Source organism: Schistocerca cancellata, chromosome 6, assembly GCF_023864275.1.
Source record: "Schistocerca cancellata isolate TAMUIC-IGC-003103 chromosome 6, iqSchCanc2.1, whole genome shotgun sequence".
NCBI classification, from domain to species: Eukaryota; Metazoa; Arthropoda; class Insecta; order Orthoptera; family Acrididae; genus Schistocerca; species Schistocerca cancellata.
This window is the reverse complement of record NC_064631.1, coordinates 3,917,354-3,937,673: the sequence shown is the minus strand read 5'-3', so window position 1 is coordinate 3,937,673 and position 20,320 is coordinate 3,917,354. Positions and strand designations below refer to the sequence as shown.

The window sequence follows — 20,320 nt, the reverse complement described above, 5'->3', positions numbered from 1 at the left end:
CCTACATTAGATGAGCGCCAACGGCCATACCATGATGAATACACCGGTTCTCGTCCGATCACCGAAGTTAAGCATCATCGGGCCCGGCTAGTACTTGGATGGGTGACCGCCTGGGAAACCCGGGTGCTGTTGGCTCCCTTCCTGTTTTTTTTTTTTTTTGTAATGTCGCCAGCCCAATTTTCAAACTACCTTTCTGTTGTGACAAAGATGCTTCCTTAAGCCTTTTAAACTACTGTAATGGTACGAAAATGCAGTAATTAACTCAGTTTGAGGGAGAATGTGCTAACCAAGTTTGCCAAGAAGACTTTGAAAACGACAAAACAGTACGAATCGGCAGGTGATTTCTGAAATACGTCACCGCCTATTCTTGTGTAGGAGTGTAGAGTTCCAAATTTGATTTGTAACCACGAATTTATTCCTTAGTCGTCTCGTCTCGTCTCGTCTCGTCCCGCAGACGTTTGTCGTGCTTGCGCTGTCATATGGACCACGACCCGAGCGGCAGCGAGCGGCAGTCGAGCAAAGTCGGGACAAGTCGGGACGGGGTCAGGGACAGGGATAGGAATGGTGCGAATGCACTGCAAACTACGCAGACACCTGGTGTGAGGCGAGGCGAGGCGAGGCGAGGAAGCCCACATCGTACCAGTGGGCCCTCCAGCACGACACTGCCACACCCCGCACAGGCCCTCCGCTGAACACCAGGGACAAGATTCGTCCTCCGCTAGTGTCGAAGGCCGCACGCACCCAGCGAATGACAGGGGGTGCAACGAGCAGCAGTGCGTCTCACACACGCGGCGGTGCGCCCGCCAATTCGGCCGTCACTCTGCTGGGACGCCGGGCGCGCCTCCCCGCGCCGTCCTCGAGGAACTGGCGGTTGCGGAAGGAAGCGCTTTCGTCAAATGCGGCCGAAAACTAACATTTTGTGTGTTGGGAGAAAAGCCGAACGAGAATTCTGCCGTGCTCCTACATTAGATGAGCGCCAACGGCCATACCATGATGAATACACCGGTTCTCGTCCGATCACCGAAGTTAAGCATCATCGGGCCCGGCTAGTACTTGGATGGGTGACCGCCTGGGAAACCCGGGTGCTGTTGGCTCCCTTCCTGTTTTTTTTTTTTTGTAATGTCGCCAGCCCAATTTTCAAACTACCTTTCTGTTGTGACAAAGATGCTTCCTTAAGCCTTTTAAACTACTGTAATGGTACGAAAATGCAGTAATTAACTCAGTTTGAGGGAGAATGTGCTAACCAAGTTTGCCAAGAAGACTTTGAAAACGACAAAACAGTACGAATCGGCAGGTGATTTCTGAAATACGTCACCGCCTATTCTTGTGTAGGAGTGTAGAGTTCCAAATTTGATTTGTAACCACGAATTTATTCCTTAGTCGTCTCGTCTCGTCTCGTCTCGTCTCGTCCCGCAGACGTTTGTCGTGCCTGCGCTGTCATATGGACCACGACCCGAGCGGCAGCGAGCGGCAGTCGAGCAAAGTCGGGACAAGTCGGGACGGGGTCAGGGACAGGGATAGGAATGGTGCGAATGCACTGCAAACTACGCAGACACCTGGTGTGAGGCGAGGCGAGGCGAGGCGAGGAAGCCCACATCGTACCAGTGGGCCCTCCAGCACGACACTGCCACACCCCGCACAGGCCCTCCGCTGAACACCAGGGACAAGATTCGTCCTCCGCTAGTGTCGAAGGCCGCACGCACCCAGCGAATGACAGGGGGTGCAACGAGCAGCAGTGCGTCTCACACACGCGGCGGTGCGCCCGCCAATTCGGCCGTCACTCTGCTGGGACGCCGGGCGCGCCTCCCCGCGCCGTCCTCGAGGAACTGGCGGTTGCGGAAGGAAGCGCTTTCGTCAAATGCGGCCGAAAACTAACATTTTGTGTGTTGGGAGAAAAGCCGAACGCGAATTCTGCCGTGCTCCTACATTAGATGAGCGCCAACGGCCATACCATGATGAATACACCGGTTCTCGTCCGATCACCGAAGTTAAGCATCATCGGGCCCGGCTAGTACTTGGATGGGTGACCGCCTGGGAAACCCGGGTGCTGTTGGCTCCCTTCCTGTTTTTTTTTTTTTGTAATGTCGCCAGCCCAATTTTCAAACTACCTTTCTGTTGTGACAAAGATGCTTCCTTAAGCCTTTTAAACTACTGTAATGGTACGAAAATGCAGTAATTAACTCAGTTTGAGGGAGAATGTGCTAACCAAGTTTGCCAAGAAGACTTTGAAAACGACAAAACAGTACGAATCGGCAGGTGATTTCTGAAATACGTCACCGCCTATTCTTGTGTAGGAGTGTAGAGTTCCAAATTTGATTTGTAACCACGAATTTATTCCTTAGTCGTCTCGTCTCGTCTCGTCTCGTCCCGCAGACGTTTGTCGTGCTTGCGCTGTCATATGGACCACGACCCGAGCGGCAGCGAGCGGCAGTCGAGCAAAGTCGGGACAAGTCGGGACGGGGTCAGGGACAGGGATAGGAATGGTGCGAATGCACTGCAAACTACGCAGACACCTGGTGTGAGGCGAGGCGAGGCGAGGCGAGGAAGCCCACATCGTACCAGTGGGCCCTCCAGCACGACACTGCCACACCCCGCACAGGCCCTCCGCTGAACACCAGGGACAAGATTCGTCCTCCGCTAGTGTCGAAGGCCGCACGCACCCAGCGAATGACAGGGGGTGCAACGAGCAGCAGTGCGTCTCACACACGCGGCGGTGCGCCCGCCAATTCGGCCGTCACTCTGCTGGGACGCCGGGCGCGCCTCCCCGCGCCGTCCTCGAGGAACTGGCGGTTGCGGAAGGAAGCGCTTTCGTCAAATGCGGCCGAAAACTAACATTTTGTGTGTTGGGAGAAAAGCCGAACGCGAATTCTGCCGTGCTCCTACATTAGATGAGCGCCAACGGCCATACCATGATGAATACACCGGTTCTCGTCCGATCACCGAAGTTAAGCATCATCGGGCCCGGCTAGTACTTGGATGGGTGACCGCCTGGGAAACCCGGGTGCTGTTTGCTCCCTTCCTGTTTTTTTTTTTTTTTGTAATGTCGCCAGCCCAATTTTCAAACTACCTTTCTGTTGTGACAAAGATGCTTCCTTAAGCCTTTTAAACTACTGTAATGGTACGAAAATGCAGTAATTAACTCAGTTTGAGGGAGAATGTGCTAACCAAGTTTGCCAAGAAGACTTTGAAAACGACAAAACAGTACGAATCGGCAGGTGATTTCTGAAATACGTCACCGCCTATTCTTGTGTAGGAGTGTAGAGTTCCAAATTTGATTTGTAACCACGAATTTATTCCTTAGTCGTCTCGTCTCGTCTCGTCTCGTCCCGCAGACGTTTGTCGTGCTTGCGCTGTCATATGGACCACGACCCGAGCGGCAGCGAGCGGCAGTCGAGCAAAGTCGGGACAAGTCGGGACGGGGTCAGGGACAGGGATAGGAATGGTGCGAATGCACTGCAAACTACGCAGACACCTGGTGTGAGGCGAGGCGAGGCGAGGCGAGGAAGCCCACATCGTACCAGTGGGCCCTCCAGCACGACACTGCCACACCCCGCACAGGCCCTCCGCTGAACACCAGGGACAAGATTCGTCCTCCGCTAGTGTCGAAGGCCGCACGCACCCAGCGAATGACAGGGGGTGCAACGAGCAGCAGTGCGTCTCACACACGCGGCGGTGCGCCCGCCAATTCGGCCGTCACTCTGCTGGGACGCCGGGCGCGCCTCCCCGCGCCGTCCTCGAGGAACTGGCGGTTGCGGAAGGAAGCGCTTTCGTCAAATGCGGCCGAAAACTAACATTTTGTGTGTTGGGAGAAAAGCCGAACGCGAATTCTGCCGTGCTCCTACATTAGATGAGCGCCAACGGCCATACCATGATGAATACACCGGTTCTCGTCCGATCACCGAAGTTAAGCATCATCGGGCCCGGCTAGTACTTGGATGGGTGACCGCCTGGGAAACCCGGGTGCTGTTGGCTCCCTTCCTGTTTTTTTTTTTTTGTAATGTCGCCAGCCCAACTTTCAAACTACCTTTCTGTTGTGACAAAGATGCTTCCTTAAGCCTTTTAAACTACTGTAATGGTACGAAAATGCAGTAATTAACTCAGTTTGAGGGAGAATGTGCTAACCAAGTTTGCCAAGAAGACTTTGAAAACGACAAAACAGTACGAATCGGCAGGTGATTTCTGAAATACGTCACCGCCTATTCTTGTGTAGGAGTGTAGAGTTCCAAATTTGATTTGTAACCACGAATTTATTCCTTAGTCGTCTCGTCTCGTCTCGTCTCGTCTCGTCCCGCAGACGTTTGTCGTGCCTGCGCTGTCATATGGACCACGACCCGAGCGGCAGCGAGCGGCAGTCGAGCAAAGTCGGGACAAGTCGGGACGGGGTCAGGGACAGGGATAGGAATGGTGCGAATGCACTGCAAACTACGCAGACACCTGGTGTGAGGCGAGGCGAGGCGAGGCGAGGAAGCCCACATCGTACCAGTGGGCCCTCCAGCACGACACTGCCACACCCCGCACAGGCCCTCCGCTGAACACCAGGGACAAGATTCGTCCTCCGCTAGTGTCGAAGGCCGCACGCACCCAGCGAATGACAGGGGGTGCAACGAGCAGCAGTGCGTCTCACACACGCGGCGGTGCGCCCGCCAATTCGGCCGTCACTCTGCTGGGACGCCGGGCGCGCCTCCCCGCGCCGTCCTCGAGGAACTGGCGGTTGCGGAAGGAAGCGCTTTCGTCAAATGCGGCCGAAAACTAACATTTTGTGTGTTGGGAGAAAAGCCGAACGCGAATTCTGCCGTGCTCCTACATTAGATGAGCGCCAACGGCCATACCATGATGAATACATCGGTTCTCGTCCGATCACCGAAGTTAAGCATCATCGGGCCCGGCTAGTACTTGGATGGGTGACCGCCTGGGAAACCCGGGTGCTGTTGGCTCCCTTCCTGTTTTTTTTTTTTGTAATGTCGCCAGCCCAATTTTCAAACTACCTTTCTGTTGTGACAAAGATGCTTCCTTAAGCCTTTTAAACTACTGTAATGGTACGAAAATGCAGTAATTAACTCAGTTTGAGGGAGAATGTGCTAACCAAGTTTGCCAAGAAGACTTTGAAAACGACAAAACACTACGAATCGGCAGGTGATTTCTGAAATACGTCACCGCCTATTCTTGTGTAGGAGTGTAGAGTTCCAAATTTGATTTGTAACCACGAATTTATTCCTTAGTCGTCTCGTCTCGTCTCGTCTCGTCTCGTCCCGCAGACGTTTGTCGTGCTTGCGCTGTCATATGGACCACGACCCGAGCGGCAGCGAGCGGCAGTCGAGCAAAGTCGGGACAAGTCGGGACGGGGTCAGGGACAGGGATAGGAATGGTGCGAATGCACTGCAAACTACGCAGACACCTGGTGTGAGGCGTGGCGAGGCGAGGCGAGGAAGCCCACATCGTACCAGTGGGCCCTCCAGCACGACACTGCCACACCCCGCACAGGCCCTCCGCTGAACACCAGGGACAAGATTCGTCCTCCGCTAGTGTCGAAGGCCGCACGCACCCAGCGAATGACAGGGGGTGCAACGAGCAGCAGTGCGTCTCACACACGCGGCGGTGCGCCCGCCAATTCGGCCGTCACTCTGCTGGGACGCCGGGCGCGCCTCCCCGCGCCGTCCTCGAGGAACTGGCGGTTGCGGAAGGAAGCGCTTTCGTCAAATGCGGCCGAAAACTAACATTTTGTGTGTTGGGAGAAAAGCCGAACGCGAATTCTGCCGTGCTCCTACATTAGATGAGCGCCAACGGCCATACCATGATGAATACACCGGTTCTCGTCCGATCACCGAAGTTAAGCATCATCGGGCCCGGCTAGTACTTGGATGGGTGACCGCCTGGGAAACCCGGGTGCTGTTGGCTCCCTTCCTGTTTTTTTTTTTTTGTAATGTCGCCAGCCCAATTTTCAAACTACCTTTCTGTTGTGACAAAGATGCTTCCTTAAGCCTTTTAAACTACTGTAATGGTACGAAAATGCAGTAATTAACTCAGTTTGAGGGAGAATGTGCTAACCAAGTTTGCCAAGAAGACTTTGAAAACGACAAAACAGTACGAATCGGCAGGTGATTTCTGAAATACGTCACCGCCTATCCTTGTGTAGGAGTGTAGAGTTCCAAATTTGATTTGTAACCACGAACTTATTCCTTAGTCGTCTCGTCTCGTCTCGTCTCGTCCCGCAGACGTTTGTCGTGCTTGCGCTGTCATATGGACCACGACCCGAGCGGCAGCGAGCGGCAGTCGAGCAAAGTCGGGACAAGTCGGGACGGGGTCAGGGACAGGGATAGGAATGGTGCGAATGCACTGCAAACTACGCAGACACCTGGTGTGAGGCGAGGCGAGGCGAGGCGAGGAAGCCCACATCGTACCAGTGGGCCCTCCAGCACGACACTGCCACACCCCGCACAGGCCCTCCGCTGAACACCAGGGACAAGATTCGTCCTCCGCTAGTGTCGAAGGCCGCACGCACCCAGCGAATGACAGGGGGTGCAACGAGCAGCAGTGCGTCTCACACACGCGGCGGTGCGCCCGCCAATTCGGCCGTCACTCTGCTGGGACGCCGGGCGCGCCTCCCCGCGCCGTCCTCGAGGAACTGGCGGTTGCGGAAGGAAGCGCTTTCGTCAAATGCGGCCGAAAACTAACATTTTGTGTGTTGGGAGAAAAGCCGAACGCGAATTCTGCCGTGCTCCTACATTAGATGAGCGCCAACGGCCATACCATGATGAATATACCGGTTCTCGTCCGATCACCGAAGTTAAGCATCATCGGGCCCGGCTAGTACTTGGATGGGTGACCGCCTGGGAAACCCGGGTGCTGTTGGCTCCCTTCCTGTTTTTTTTTTTTTTTGTAATGTCGCCAGCCCAATTTTCAAACTACCTTTCTGTTGTGACAAAGATGCTTCCTTAAGCCTTTTAAACTACTGTAATGGTACGAAAATGCAGTAATTAACTCAGTTTGAGGGAGAATGTGCTAACCAAGTTTGCCAAGAAGACTTTGAAAACGACAAAACAGTACGAATCGGCAGGTGATTTCTGAAATACGTCACCGCCTATTCTTGTGTAGGAGTGTAGAGTTCCAAATTTGATTTGTAACCACGAATTTATTCCTTAGTCGTCTCGTCTCGTCTCGTCTCGTCTCGTCCCGCAGACGTTTGTCGTGCTTGCGCTGTCATATGGACCACGACCCGAGCGGCAGCGAGCGGCAGTCGAGCAAAGTCGGGACAAGTCGGGACGGGGTCAGGGACAGGGATAGGAATGGTGCGAATGCACTGCAAACTACGCAGACACCTGGTGTGAGGCGAGGCGAGGCGAGGCGAGGAAGCCCACATCGTACCAGTGGGCCCTCCAGCACGACACTGCCACACCCCGCACAGGCCCTCCGCTGAACACCAGGGACAAGATTCGTCCTCCGCTAGTGTCGAAGGCCGCACGCACCCAGCGAATGACAGGGGGTGCAACGAGCAGCAGTGCGTCTCACACACGCGGCGGTGCGCCCGCCAATTCGGCCGTCACTCTGCTGGGACGCCGGGCGCGCCTCCCCGCGCCGTCCTCGAGGAACTGGCGGTTGCGGAAGGAAGCGCTTTCGTCAAATGCGGCCGAAAACTAACATTTTGTGTGTTGGGAGAAAAGCCGAACGCGAATTCTGCCGTGCTCCTACATTAGATGAGCGCCAACGGCCATACCATGATGAATACACCGGTTCTCGTCCGATCACCGAAGTTAAGCATCATCGGGCCCGGCTAGTACTTGGATGGGTGACCGCCTGGGAAACCCGGGTGCTGTTGGCTCCCTTCCTGTTTCTTTTTTTGTAATGTCGCCAGCCCAATTTTCAAACTACCTTTCTGTTGTGACAAAGATGCTTCCTTAAGCCTTTTAAACTACTGTAATGGTACGAAAATGCAGTAATTAACTCAGTTTGAGGGAGAATGTGCTAACCAAGTTTGCCAAGAAGACTTTGAAAACGACAAAACAGTACGAATCGGCAGGTGATTTCTGAAATACGTCACCGCCTATTCTTGTGTAGGAGTGTAGAGTTCCAAATTTGATTTGTAACCACGAATTTATTCCTTAGTCGTCTCGTCTCGTCTCGTCTCGTCTCGTCCCGCAGACGTTTGTCGTGCTTGCGCTGTCATATGGACCACGACCCGAGCGGCAGCGAGCGGCAGTCGAGCAAAGTCGGGACAAGTCGGGACGGGGTCAGGGACAGGGATAGGAATGGTGCGAATGCACTGCAAACTACGCAGACACCTGGTGTGAGGCGAGGCGAGGCGAGGCGAGGAAGCCCACATCGTACCAGTGGGCCCTCCAGCACGACACTGCCACACCCCGCACAGGCCCTCCGCTGAACACCAGGGACAAGATTCGTCCTCCGCTAGTGTCGAAGGCCGCACGCACCCAGCGAATGACAGGGGGTGCAACGAGCAGCAGTGCGTCTCACACACGCGGCGGTGCGCCCGCCAATTCGGCCGTCACTCTGCTGGGACGCCGGGCGCGCCTCCCCGCGCCGTCCTCGAGGAACTGGCGGTTGCGGAAGGAAGCGCTTTCGTCAAATGCGGCCGAAAACTAACATTTTGTGTGTTGGGAGAAAAGCCGAACGCGAATTCTGCCGTGCTCCTACATTAGATGAGCGCCAACGGCCATACCATGATGAATACACCGGTTCTCGTCCGATCACCGAAGTTAAGCATCATCGGGCCCGGCTAGTACTTGGATGGGTGACCGCCTGGGAAACCCGGGTGCTGTTGGCTCCCTTCCTGTTTTTTTTTTTTTGTAATGTCGCCAGCCCAATTTTCAAACTACCTTTCTGTTGTGACAAAGATGCTTCCTTAAGCCTTTTAAACTACTGTAATGGTACGAAAATGCAGTAATTAACTCAGTTTGAGGGAGAATGTGCTAACCAAGTTTGCCAAGAAGACTTTGAAAACGACAAAACAGTACGAATCGGCAGGTGATTTCTGAAATACGTCACCGCCTATTCTTGTGTAGGAGTGTAGAGTTCCAAATTTGATTTGTAACCACGAATTTATTCCTTAGTCGTCTCGTCTCGTCTCGTCTCGTCTCGTCCCGCAGACGTTTGTCGTGCTTGCGCTGTCATATGGACCACGACCCGAGCGGCAGCGAGCGGCAGTCGAGCAAAGTCGGGACAAGTCGGGACGGGGTCAGGGACAGGGATAGGAATGGTGCGAATGCACTGCAAACTACGCAGACACCTGGTGTGAGGCGAGGCGAGGCGAGGCGAGGAAGCCCACATCGTACCAGTGGGCCCTCCAGCACGACACTGCCACACCCCGCACAGGCCCTCCGCTGAACACCAGGGACAAGATTCGTCCTCCGCTAGTGTCGAAGGCCGCACGCACCCAGCGAATGACAGGGGGTGCAACGAGCAGCAGTGCGTCTCACACACGCGGCGGTGCGCCCGCCAATTCGGCCGTCACTCTGCTGGGACGCCGGGCGCGCCTCCCCGCGCCGTCCTCGAGGAACTGGCGGTTGCGGAAGGAAGCGCTTTCGTCAAATGCGGCCGAAAACTAACATTTTGTGTGTTGGGAGAAAAGCCGAACGCGAATTCTGCCGTGCTCCTACATTAGATGAGCGCCAACGGCCATACCATGATGAATACACCGGTTCTCGTCCGATCACCGAAGTTAAGCATCATCGGGCCCGGCTAGTACTTGGATGGGTGACCGCCTGGGAAACCCGGGTGCTGTTGGCTCCCTTCCTGTTTTTTTTTTTTTGTAATGTCGCCAGCCCAATTTTCAAACTACCTTTCTGTTGTGACAAAGATGCTTCCTTAAGCCTTTTAAACTACTGTAATGGTACGAAAATGCAGTAATTAACTCAGTTTGAGGGAGAATGTGCTAACCAAGTTTGCCAAGAAGACTTTGAAAACGACAAAACAGTACGAATCGGCAGGTGATTTCTGAAATACGTCACCGCCTATTCTTGTGTAGGAGTGTAGAGTTCCAAATTTGATTTGTAACCACGAATTTATTCCTTAGTCGTCTCGTCTCGTCTCGTCTCGTCTCGTCCCGCAGACGTTTGTCGTGCTTGCGCTGTCATATGGACCACGACCCGAGCGGCAGCGAGCGGCAGTCGAGCAAAGTCGGGACAAGTCGGGACGGGGTCAGGGACAGGGATAGGAATGGTGCGAATGCACTGCAAACTACGCAGACACCTGGTGTGAGGCGAGGCGAGGCGAGGCGAGGAAGCCCACATCGTACCAGTGGGCCCTCCAGCACGACACTGCCACACCCCGCACAGGCCCTCCGCTGAACACCAGGGACAAGATTCGTCCTCCGCTAGTGTCGAAGGCCGCACGCACCCAGCGAATGACAGGGGGTGCAACGAGCAGCAGTGCGTCTCACACACGCGGCGGTGCGCCCGCCAATTCGGCCGTCACTCTGCTGGGACGCCGGGCGCGCCTCCCCGCGCCGTCCTCGAGGAACTGGCGGTTGCGGAAGGAAGCGCTTTCGTCAAATGCGGCCGAAAACTAACATTTTGTGTGTTGGGAGAAAAGCCGAACGCGAATTCTGCCGTGCTCCTACATTAGATGAGCGCCAACGGCCATACCATGATGAATACACCGGTTCTCGTCCGATCACCGAAGTTAAGCATCATCGGGCCCGGCTAGTACTTGGATGGGTGACCGCCTGGGAAACCCGGGTGCTGTTGGCTCCCTTCCTGTTTTTTTTTTTTTTTTGTAATGTCGCCAGCCCAATTTTCAAACTACCTTTCTGTTGTGACAAAGATGCTTCCTTAAGCCTTTTAAACTACTGTAATGGTACGAAAATGCAGTAATTAACTCAGTTTGAGGGAGAATGTGCTAACCAAGTTTGCCAAGAAGACTTTGAAAACGACAAAACAGTACGAATCGGCAGGTGATTTCTGAAATACGTCACCGCCTATTCTTGTGTAGGAGTGTAGAGTTCCAAATTTGATTTGTAACCACGAATTTATTCCTTAGTCGTCTCGTCTCGTCTCGTCTCGTCTCGTCCCGCAGACGTTTGTCGTGCTTGCGCTGTCATATGGACCACGACCCGAGCGGCAGCGAGCGGCAGTCGAGCAAAGTCGGGACAAGTCGGGACGGGGTCAGGGACAGGGATAGGAATGGTGCGAATGCACTGCAAACTACGCAGACACCTGGTGTGAGGCGAGGCGAGGCGAGGCGAGGAAGCCCACATCGTACCAGTGGGCCCTCCAGCACGACACTGCCACACCCCGCACAGGCCCTCCGCTGAACACCAGGGACAAGATTCGTCCTCCGCTAGTGTCGAAGGCCGCACGCACCCAGCGAATGACAGGGGGTGCAACGAGCAGCAGTGCGTCTCACACACGCGGCGGTGCGCCCGCCAATTCGGCCGTCACTCTGCTGGGACGCCGGGCGCGCCTCCCCGCGCCGTCCTCGAGGAACTGGCGGTTGCGGAAGGAAGCGCTTTCGTCAAATGCGGCCGAAAACTAACATTTTGTGTGTTGGGAGAAAAGCCGAACGCGAATTCTGCCGTGCTCCTACATTAGATGAGCGCCAACGGCCATACCATGATGAATACACCGGTTCTCGTCCGATCACCGAAGTTAAGCATCATCGGGCCCGGCTAGTACTTGGATGGGTGACCGCCTGGGAAACCCGGGTGCTGTTGGCTCCCTTCCTGTTTTTTTTTTTGTAATGTCGCCAGCCCAATTTTCAAACTACCTTTCTGTTGTGACAAAGATGCTTCCTTAAGCCTTTTAAACTACTGTAATGGTACGAAAATGCAGTAATTAACTCAGTTTGAGGGAGAATGTGCTAACCAAGTTTGCCAAGAAGACTTTGAAAACGACAAAACACTACGAATCGGCAGGTGATTTCTGAAATACGTCACCGCCTATTGTTGTGTAGGTGTGTTGAGTTCCAAATTTGATTTGTAACCACGAACTTATTCCTTAGTCGTCTCGTCTCGTCTCGTCTCGTCCCGCAGACGTTTGTCGTGCTTGCGCTGTCATATGGACCACGACCCGAGCGGCAGCGAGCGGCAGTCGAGCAAAGTCGGGACAAGTCGGGACGGGGTCAGGGACAGGGATAGGAATGGTGCGAATGCACTGCAAACTACGCAGACACCTGGTGTGAGGCGAGGCGAGGCGAGGCGAGGAAGCCCACATCGTACCAGTGGGCCCTCCAGCACGACACTGCCACACCCCGCACAGGCCCTCCGCTGAACACCAGGGACAAGATTCGTCCTCCGCTAGTGTCGAAGGCCGCACGCACCCAGCGAATGACAGGGGGTGCAACGAGCAGCAGTGCGTCTCACACACGCGGCGGTGCGCCCGCCAATTCGGCCGTCACTCTGCTGGGACGCCGGGCGCGCCTCCCCGCGCCGTCCTCGAGGAACTGGCGGTTGCGGAAGGAAGCGCTTTCGTCAAATGCGGCCGAAAACTAACATTTTGTGTGTTGGGAGAAAAGCCGAACGCGAATTCTGCCGTGCTCCTACATTAGATGAGCGCCAACGGCCATACCATGATGAATACACCGGTTCTCGTCCGATCACCGAAGTTAAGCATCATCGGGCCCGGCTAGTACTTGGATGGGTGACCGCCTGGGAAACCCGGGTGCTGTTGGCTCCCTTCCTGTTTTTTTTTTTTTGTAATGTCGCCAGCCCAATTTTCAAACTACCTTTCTGTTGTGACAAAGATGCTTCCTTAAGCCTTTTAAACTACTGTAATGGTACGAAAATGCAGTAATTAACTCAGTTTGAGGGAGAATGTGCTAACCAAGTTTGCCAAGAAGACTTTGAAAACGACAAAACACTACGAATCGGCAGGTGATTTCTGAAATACGTCACCGCCTATGGTTGTGTAGGTGTGTTGAGTTCCAAATTTGATTTGTAACCACGAACTTATTCCTTAGTCGTCTCGTCTCGTCTCGTCTCGTCCCGCAGACGTTTGTCGTGCTTGCGCTGTCATATGGACCACGACCCGAGCGGCAGCGAGCGGCAGTCGAGCAAAGTCGGGACAAGTCGGGACGGGGTCAGGGACAGGGATAGGAATGGTGCGAATGCACTGCAAACTACGCAGACACCTGGTGTGAGGCGAGGCGAGGCGAGGCGAGGAAGCCCACATCGTACCAGTGGGCCCTCCAGCACGACACTGCCACACCCCGCACAGGCCCTCCGCTGAACACCAGGGACAAGATTCGTCCTCCGCTAGTGTCGAAGGCCGCACGCACCCAGCGAATGACAGGGGGTGCAACGAGCAGCAGTGCGTCTCACACACGCGGCGGTGCGCCCGCCAATTCGGCCGTCACTCTGCTGGGACGCCGGGCGCGCCTCCCCGCGCCGTCCTCGAGGAACTGGCGGTTGCGGAAGGAAGCGCTTTCGTCAAATGCGGCCGAAAACTAACATTTTGTGTGTTGGGAGAAAAGCCGAACGCGAATTCTGCCGTGCTCCTACATTAGATGAGCGCCAACGGCCATACCATGATGAATACACCGGTTCTCGTCCGATCACCGAAGTTAAGCATCATCGGGCCCGGCTAGTACTTGGATGGGTGACCGCCTGGGAAACCCGGGTGCTGTTGGCTCCCTTCCTGTTTTTTTTTTTTTTTTGTAATGTCGCCAGCCCAATTTTCAAACTACCTTTCTGTTGTGACAAAGATGCTTCCTTAAGCCTTTTAAACTACTGTAATGGTACGAAAATGCAGTAATTAACTCAGTTTGAGGGAGAATGTGCTAACCAAGTTTGCCAAGAAGACTTTGAAAACGACAAAACAGTACGAATCGGCAGGTGATTTCTGAAATACGTCACCGCCTATTCTTGTGTAGGAGTGTAGAGTTCCAAATTTGATTTGTAACCACGAATTTATTCCTTAGTCGTCTCGTCTCGTCTCGTCTCGTCTCGTCCCGCAGACGTTTGTCGTGCTTGCGCTGTCATATGGACCACGACCCGAGCGGCAGCGAGCGGCAGTCGAGCAAAGTCGGGACAAGTCGGGACGGGGTCAGGGACAGGGATAGGAATGGTGCGAATGCACTGCAAACTACGCAGACACCTGGTGTGAGGCGAGGCGAGGCGAGGCGAGGAAGCCCACATCGTACCAGTGGGCCCTCCAGCACGACACTGCCACACCCCGCACAGGCCCTCCGCTGAACACCAGGGACAAGATTCGTCCTCCGCTAGTGTCGAAGGCCGCACGCACCCAGCGAATGACAGGGGGTGCAACGAGCAGCAGTGCGTCTCACACACGCGGCGGTGCGCCCGCCAATTCGGCCGTCACTCTGCTGGGACGCCGGGCGCGCCTCCCCGCGCCGTCCTCGAGGAACTGGCGGTTGCGGAAGGAAGCGCTTTCGTCAAATGCGGCCGAAAACTAACATTTTGTGTGTTGGGAGAAAAGCCGAACGCGAATTCTGCCGTGCTCCTACATTAGATGAGCGCCAACGGCCATACCATGATGAATACACCGGTTCTCGTCCGATCACCGAAGTTAAGCATCATCGGGCCCGGCTAGTACTTGGATGGGTGACCGCCTGGGAAACCCGGGTGCTGTTGGCTCCCTTCCTGTTTTTTTTTTTGTAATGTCGCCAGCCCAATTTTCAAACTACCTTTCTGTTGTGACAAAGATGCTTCCTTAAGCCTTTTAAACTACTGTAATGGTACGAAAATGCAGTAATTAACTCAGTTTGAGGGAGAATGTGCTAACCAAGTTTGCCAAGAAGACTTTGAAAACGACAAAACACTACGAATCGGCAGGTGATTTCTGAAATACGTCACCGCCTATTGTTGTGTAGGTGTGTTGAGTTCCAAATTTGATTTGTAACCACGAACTTATTCCTTAGTCGTCTCGTCTCGTCTCGTCTCGTCCCGCAGACGTTTGTCGTGCTTGCGCTGTCATATGGACCACGACCCGAGCGGCAGCGAGCGGCAGTCGAGCAAAGTCGGGACAAGTCGGGACGGGGTCAGGGACAGGGATAGGAATGGTGCGAATGCACTGCAAACTACGCAGACACCTGGTGTGAGGCGAGGCGAGGCGAGGCGAGGAAGCCCACATCGTACCAGTGGGCCCTCCAGCACGACACTGCCACACCCCGCACAGGCCCTCCGCTGAACACCAGGGACAAGATTCGTCCTCCGCTAGTGTCGAAGGCCGCACGCACCCAGCGAATGACAGGGGGTGCAACGAGCAGCAGTGCGTCTCACACACGCGGCGGTGCGCCCGCCAATTCGGCCGTCACTCTGCTGGGACGCCGGGCGCGCCTCCCCGCGCCGTCCTCGAGGAACTGGCGGTTGCGGAAGGAAGCGCTTTCGTCAAATGCGGCCGAAAACTAACATTTTGTGTGTTGGGAGAAAAGCCGAACGCGAATTCTGCCGTGCTCCTACATTAGATGAGCGCCAACGGCCATACCATGATGAATACACCGGTTCTCGTCCGATCACCGAAGTTAAGCATCATCGGGCCCGGCTAGTACTTGGATGGGTGACCGCCTGGGAAACCCGGGTGCTGTTGGCTCCCTTCCTGTTTTTTTTTTTTTTGTAATGTCGCCAGCCCAATTTTCAAACTACCTTTCTGTTGTGACAAAGATGCTTCCTTAAGCCTTTTAAACTACTGTAATGGTACGAAAATGCAGTAATTAACTCAGTTTGAGGGAGAATGTGCTAACCAAGTTTGCCAAGAAGACTTTGAAAACGACAAAACACTACGAATCGGCAGGTGATTTCTGAAATACGTCACCGCCTATTCTTGTGTAGGAGTGTAGAGTTCCAAATTTGATTTGTAACCACGAATTTATTCCTTAGTCGTCTCGTCTCGTCTCGTCTCGTCTCGTCCCGCAGACGTTTGTCGTGCTTGCGCTGTCATATGGACCACGACCCGAGCGGCAGCGAGCGGCAGTCGAGCAAAGTCGGGACAAGTCGGGACGGGGTCAGGGACAGGGATAGGAATGGTGCGAATGCACTGCAAACTACGCAGACACCTGGTGTGAGGCGAGGCGAGGCGAGGCGAGGAAGCCCACATCGTACCAGTGGGCCCTCCAGCACGACACTGCCACACCCCGCACAGGCCCTCCGCTGAACACCAGGGACAAGATTCGTCCTCCGCTAGTGTCGAAGGCCGCACGCACCCAGCGAATGACAGGGGGTGCAACGAGCAGCAGTGCGTCTCACACACGCGGCGGTGCGCCCGCCAATTCGGCCGTCACTCTGCTGGGACGCCGGGCGCGCCTCCCCGCGCCGTCCTCGAGGAACTGGCGGTTGCGGAAGGAAGCGCTTTCGTCAAATGCGGCCGAAAACTAACATTTTGTGTGTTGGGAGAAAAGCCGAACGCGAATTCTGCCGTGCTCCTACATTAGATGAGCGCCAACGGCCATACCATGATGAATACACCGGTTCTCGTCCGATCACCGAAGTTAAGCATCATCGGGCCCGGCTAGTACTTGGATGGGTGACCGCCTGGGAAACCCGGGTGCTGTTGGCTCCCTTCCTGTTTTTTTTTTTTTGTAATGTCGCCAGCCCAATTTTCAAACTACCTTTCTGTTGTGACAAAGATGCTTCCTTAAGCCTTTTAAACTACTGTAATGGTACGAAAATGCAGTAATTAACTCAGTTTGAGGGAGAATGTGCTAACCAAGTTTGCCAAGAAGACTTTGAAAACGACAAAACAGTACGAATCGGCAGGTGATTTCTGAAATACGTCACCGCCTATTCTTGTGTAGGAGTGTAGAGTTCCAAATTTGATTTGTAACCACGAATTTATTCCTTAGTCGTCTCGTCTCGTCTCGTCTCGTCTCGTCCCGCAGACGTTTGTCGTGCTTGCGCTGTCATATGGACCACGACCCGAGCGGCAGCGAGCGGCAGTCGAGCAAAGTCGGGACAAGTCGGGACGGGGTCAGGGACAGGGATAGGAATGGTGCGAATGCACTGCAAACTACGCAGACACCTGGTGTGAGGCGAGGCGAGGCGAGGCGAGGAAGCCCACATCGTACCAGTGGGCCCTCCAGCACGACACTGCCACACCCCGCACAGGCCCTCCGCTGAACACCAGGGACAAGATTCGTCCTCCGCTAGTGTCGAAGGCCGCACGCACCCAGCGAATGACAGGGGGTGCAACGAGCAGCAGTGCGTCTCACACACGCGGCGGTGCGCCCGCCAATTCGGCCGTCACTCTGCTGGGACGCCGGGCGCGCCTCCCCGCGCCGTCCTCGAGGAACTGGCGGTTGCGGAAGGAAGCGCTTTCGTCAAATGCGGCCGAAAACTAACATTTTGTGTGTTGGGAGAAAAGCCGAACGCGAATTCTGCCGTGCTCCTACATTAGATGAGCGCCAACGGCCATACCATGATGAATACACCGGTTCTCGTCCGATCACCGAAGTTAAGCATCATCGGGCCCGGCTAGTACTTGGATGGGTGACCGCCTGGGAAACCCGGGTGCTGTTGGCTCCCTTCCTGTTTTTTTTTTTTTTGTAATGTCGCCAGCCCAATTTTCAAACTACCTTTCTGTTGTGACAAAGATGCTTCCTTAAGCCTTTTAAACTACTGTAATGGTACGAAAATGCAGTAATTAACTCAGTTTGAGGGAGAATGTGCTAACCAAGTTTGCCAAGAAGACTTTGAAAACGACAAAACACTACGAATCGGCAGGTGATTTCTGAAATACGTCACCGCCTATTGTTGTGTAGGTGTGTTGAGTTCCAAATTTGATTTGTAACAACGAACTTATTCCTTAGTCGTCTAGTCTCGTCTCGTCTCGTCCCGCAGACGTTTGTCGTGCTTGCGCTGTCATATGGACCACGACCCGAGCGGCAGCGAGCGGCAGTCGAGCAAAGTCGGGACAAGTCGGGACGGGGTCAGGGACAGGGATAGGAATGGTGCGAATGCACTGCAAACTACGCAGACACCTGGTGTGAGGCGAGGCGAGGCGAGGCGAGGAAGCCCACATCGTACCAGTGGGCCCTCCAGCACGACACTGCCACACCCCGCACAGGCCCTCCGCTGAACACCAGGGACAAGATTCGTCCTCCGCTAGTGTCGAAGGCCGCACGCACCCAGCGAATGACAGGGGGTGCAACGAGCAGCAGTGCGTCTCACACACGCGGCGGTGCGCCCGCCAATTCGGCCGTCACTCTGCTGGGACGCCGGGCGCGCCTCCCCGCGCCGTCCTCGAGGAACTGGCGGTTGCGGAAGGAAGCGCTATCGTCAAATGCGGCCGAAAACTAACATTTTGTGTGTTGGGAGAAAAGCCGAACGCGAATTCTGCCGTGCTCCTACATTAGATGAGCGCCAACGGCCATACCATGATGAATACACCGGTTCTCGTCCGATCACCGAAGTTAAGCATCATCGGGCCCGGCTAGTACTTGGATGGGTGACCGCCTGGGAAACCCGGGTGCTGTTGGCTCCCTTCCTGTTTTTTTTTTTTTGTAATGTCGCCAGCCCAATTTTCAAACTACCTTTCTGTTGTGACAAAGATGCTTCCTTAAGCCTTTTAAACTACTGTAATGGTACGAAAATGCAGTAATTAACTCAGTTTGAGGGAGAATGTGCTAACCAAGTTTGCCAAGAAGACTTTGAAAACGACAAAACACTACGAAAGGCAGGTGATTTCTGAAATACGTCACCGCCTATTGTTGTGTAGGTGTGTTGAGTTCCAAATTTGATTTGTAACCACGAACTTATTCCTTAGTCGTCTCGTCTCGTCTCGTCTCGTCCCGCAGACGTTTGTCGTGCTTGCGCTGTCATATGGACCACGACCCGAGCGGCAGCGAGCGGCAGTCGAGCAAAGTCGGGACAAGTCGGGACGGGGTCAGGGACAGGGATAGGAATGGTGCGAATGCACTGCAAACTACGCAGACACCTGGTGTGAGGCGAGGCGAGGCGAGGCGAGGCGAGGCGAGGAAGCCCACATCGTACCAGTGGGCCCTCCAGCACGACACTGCCACACCCCGCACAGGCCCTCCGCTGAACACCAGGGACAAGATTCGTCCTCCGCTAGTGTCGAAGGCCGCACGCACCCAGCGAATGACAGGGGGTGCAACGAGCAGCAGTGCGTCTCACACACGCGGCGGTGCGCCCGCCAATTCGGCCGTCACTCTGCTGGGACGCCGGGCGCGCCTCCCCGCGCCGTCCTCGAGGAACTGGCGGTTGCGGAAGGAAGCGCTTTCGTCAAATGCGGCCGAAAACTAACATTTTGTGTGTTGGGAGAAAAGCCGAACGCGAATTCTGCCGTGCTCCTACATTAGATGAGCGCCAACGGCCATACCATGATGAATACACCGGTTCTCGTCCGATCACCGAAGTTAAGCATCATCGGGCCCGGCTAGTACTTGGATGGGTGACCGCCTGGGAAACCCGGGTGCTGTTGGCTCCCTTCCTGTTTTTTTTTTTTTTTTGTAATGTCGCCAGCCCAATTTTCAAACTACCTTTCTGTTGTGACAAAGATGCTTCCTTAAGCCTTTTAAACTACTGTAATGGTACGAAAATGCAGTAATTAACTCAGTTTGAGGGAGAATGTGCTAACCAAGTTTGCCAAGAAGACTTTGAAAACGACAAAACAGTACGAATCGGCAGGTGATTTCTGAAATACGTCACCGCCTATTCTTGTGTAGGAGTGTAGAGTTCCAAATTTGATTTGTAACCACGAATTTATTCCTTAGTCGTCTCGTCTCGTCTCGTCTCGTCTCGTCCCGCAGACGTTTGTCGTGCTTGCGCTGTCATATGGACCACGACCCGAGCGGCAGCGAGCGGCAGTCGAGCAAAGTCGGGACAAGTCGGGACGGGGTCAGGGACAGGGATAGGAATGGTGCGAATGCACTGCAAACTACGCAGACACCTGGTGTGAGGCGAGGCGAGGCGAGGCGAGGAAGCCCACATCGTACCAGTGGGCCCTCCAGCACGACACTGCCACACCCCGCACAGGCCCTCCGCTGAACACCAGGGACAAGATTCGTCCTCCGCTAGTGTCGAAGGCCGCACGCACCCAGCGAATGACAGGGGGTGCAACGAGCAGCAGTGCGTCTCACACACGCGGCGGTGCGCCCGCCAATTCGGCCGTCACTCTGCTGGGACGCCGGGCGCGCCTCCCCGCGCCGTCCTCGAGGAACTGGCGGTTGCGGAAGGAAGCGCTTTCGTCAAATGCGGCCGAAAACTAACATTTTGTGTGTTGGGAGAAAAGCCGAACGCGAATTCTGCCGTGCTCCTACATTAGATGAGCGCCAACGGCCATACCATGATGAATACACCGGTTCTCGTCCGATCACCGAAGTTAAGCATCATCGGGCCCGGCTAGTACTTGGATGGGTGACCGCCTGGGAAACCCGGGTGCTGTTGGCTCCCTTCCTG

The 20,320-nt window shown here is 54.8% G+C and overlaps 22 non-coding genes across 22 annotated transcripts; all 22 read left to right on the top strand.

Annotated features, from left to right (window-relative positions):
- The first annotated feature begins 16 nt into the window (after window positions 1–16).
- On the top strand, window positions 17–135 carry LOC126089892 (5S ribosomal RNA). Its single transcript, XR_007520851.1, has one exon. It is a non-coding gene; the product is annotated as a 5S ribosomal RNA (ribosomal RNA).
- An 840-nt stretch (window positions 136–975) lies between these two features.
- Window positions 976–1,094, top strand: LOC126089880 (5S ribosomal RNA). The gene has a single exon (XR_007520850.1). It is a non-coding gene; the product is annotated as a 5S ribosomal RNA (ribosomal RNA).
- Window positions 1,095–1,937: 843 nt separating this feature from the next.
- LOC126089868 (5S ribosomal RNA) lies at window positions 1,938–2,056 on the top strand. The gene has a single exon (XR_007520849.1). It is a non-coding gene; the product is annotated as a 5S ribosomal RNA (ribosomal RNA).
- Window positions 2,057–2,894: 838 nt separating this feature from the next.
- On the top strand, window positions 2,895–3,013 carry LOC126089183 (5S ribosomal RNA). Its single transcript, XR_007520519.1, has one exon. It is a non-coding gene; the product is annotated as a 5S ribosomal RNA (ribosomal RNA).
- An 840-nt stretch (window positions 3,014–3,853) lies between these two features.
- On the top strand, window positions 3,854–3,972 carry LOC126089857 (5S ribosomal RNA). Its single transcript, XR_007520848.1, has one exon. It is a non-coding gene; the product is annotated as a 5S ribosomal RNA (ribosomal RNA).
- Window positions 3,973–4,815: 843 nt separating this feature from the next.
- LOC126089184 (5S ribosomal RNA) lies at window positions 4,816–4,934 on the top strand. The gene has a single exon (XR_007520520.1). It is a non-coding gene; the product is annotated as a 5S ribosomal RNA (ribosomal RNA).
- An 842-nt stretch (window positions 4,935–5,776) lies between these two features.
- Window positions 5,777–5,895, top strand: LOC126089845 (5S ribosomal RNA). The gene has a single exon (XR_007520846.1). It is a non-coding gene; the product is annotated as a 5S ribosomal RNA (ribosomal RNA).
- An 838-nt stretch (window positions 5,896–6,733) lies between these two features.
- On the top strand, window positions 6,734–6,852 carry LOC126089039 (5S ribosomal RNA). Its single transcript, XR_007520384.1, has one exon. It is a non-coding gene; the product is annotated as a 5S ribosomal RNA (ribosomal RNA).
- An 845-nt stretch (window positions 6,853–7,697) lies between these two features.
- Window positions 7,698–7,816, top strand: LOC126089834 (5S ribosomal RNA). The gene has a single exon (XR_007520845.1). It is a non-coding gene; the product is annotated as a 5S ribosomal RNA (ribosomal RNA).
- Window positions 7,817–8,657: 841 nt separating this feature from the next.
- Window positions 8,658–8,776, top strand: LOC126089823 (5S ribosomal RNA). The gene has a single exon (XR_007520844.1). It is a non-coding gene; the product is annotated as a 5S ribosomal RNA (ribosomal RNA).
- An 843-nt stretch (window positions 8,777–9,619) lies between these two features.
- Window positions 9,620–9,738, top strand: LOC126089812 (5S ribosomal RNA). The gene has a single exon (XR_007520843.1). It is a non-coding gene; the product is annotated as a 5S ribosomal RNA (ribosomal RNA).
- An 843-nt stretch (window positions 9,739–10,581) lies between these two features.
- LOC126089800 (5S ribosomal RNA) lies at window positions 10,582–10,700 on the top strand. The gene has a single exon (XR_007520842.1). It is a non-coding gene; the product is annotated as a 5S ribosomal RNA (ribosomal RNA).
- An 846-nt stretch (window positions 10,701–11,546) lies between these two features.
- On the top strand, window positions 11,547–11,665 carry LOC126089787 (5S ribosomal RNA). Its single transcript, XR_007520840.1, has one exon. It is a non-coding gene; the product is annotated as a 5S ribosomal RNA (ribosomal RNA).
- Window positions 11,666–12,501: 836 nt separating this feature from the next.
- Window positions 12,502–12,620, top strand: LOC126089776 (5S ribosomal RNA). The gene has a single exon (XR_007520839.1). It is a non-coding gene; the product is annotated as a 5S ribosomal RNA (ribosomal RNA).
- Window positions 12,621–13,458: 838 nt separating this feature from the next.
- LOC126089764 (5S ribosomal RNA) lies at window positions 13,459–13,577 on the top strand. The gene has a single exon (XR_007520838.1). It is a non-coding gene; the product is annotated as a 5S ribosomal RNA (ribosomal RNA).
- Window positions 13,578–14,423: 846 nt separating this feature from the next.
- LOC126089752 (5S ribosomal RNA) lies at window positions 14,424–14,542 on the top strand. The gene has a single exon (XR_007520837.1). It is a non-coding gene; the product is annotated as a 5S ribosomal RNA (ribosomal RNA).
- An 836-nt stretch (window positions 14,543–15,378) lies between these two features.
- Window positions 15,379–15,497, top strand: LOC126089741 (5S ribosomal RNA). The gene has a single exon (XR_007520836.1). It is a non-coding gene; the product is annotated as a 5S ribosomal RNA (ribosomal RNA).
- Window positions 15,498–16,341: 844 nt separating this feature from the next.
- Window positions 16,342–16,460, top strand: LOC126089728 (5S ribosomal RNA). The gene has a single exon (XR_007520834.1). It is a non-coding gene; the product is annotated as a 5S ribosomal RNA (ribosomal RNA).
- Window positions 16,461–17,303: 843 nt separating this feature from the next.
- LOC126089716 (5S ribosomal RNA) lies at window positions 17,304–17,422 on the top strand. The gene has a single exon (XR_007520833.1). It is a non-coding gene; the product is annotated as a 5S ribosomal RNA (ribosomal RNA).
- An 839-nt stretch (window positions 17,423–18,261) lies between these two features.
- On the top strand, window positions 18,262–18,380 carry LOC126089704 (5S ribosomal RNA). The gene has a single exon (XR_007520831.1). It is a non-coding gene; the product is annotated as a 5S ribosomal RNA (ribosomal RNA).
- An 847-nt stretch (window positions 18,381–19,227) lies between these two features.
- Window positions 19,228–19,346, top strand: LOC126089692 (5S ribosomal RNA). The gene has a single exon (XR_007520830.1). It is a non-coding gene; the product is annotated as a 5S ribosomal RNA (ribosomal RNA).
- Window positions 19,347–20,192: 846 nt separating this feature from the next.
- LOC126089681 (5S ribosomal RNA) lies at window positions 20,193–20,311 on the top strand. Its single transcript, XR_007520829.1, has one exon. It is a non-coding gene; the product is annotated as a 5S ribosomal RNA (ribosomal RNA).
- The last annotated feature ends 9 nt before the right edge of the window (window positions 20,312–20,320 follow it).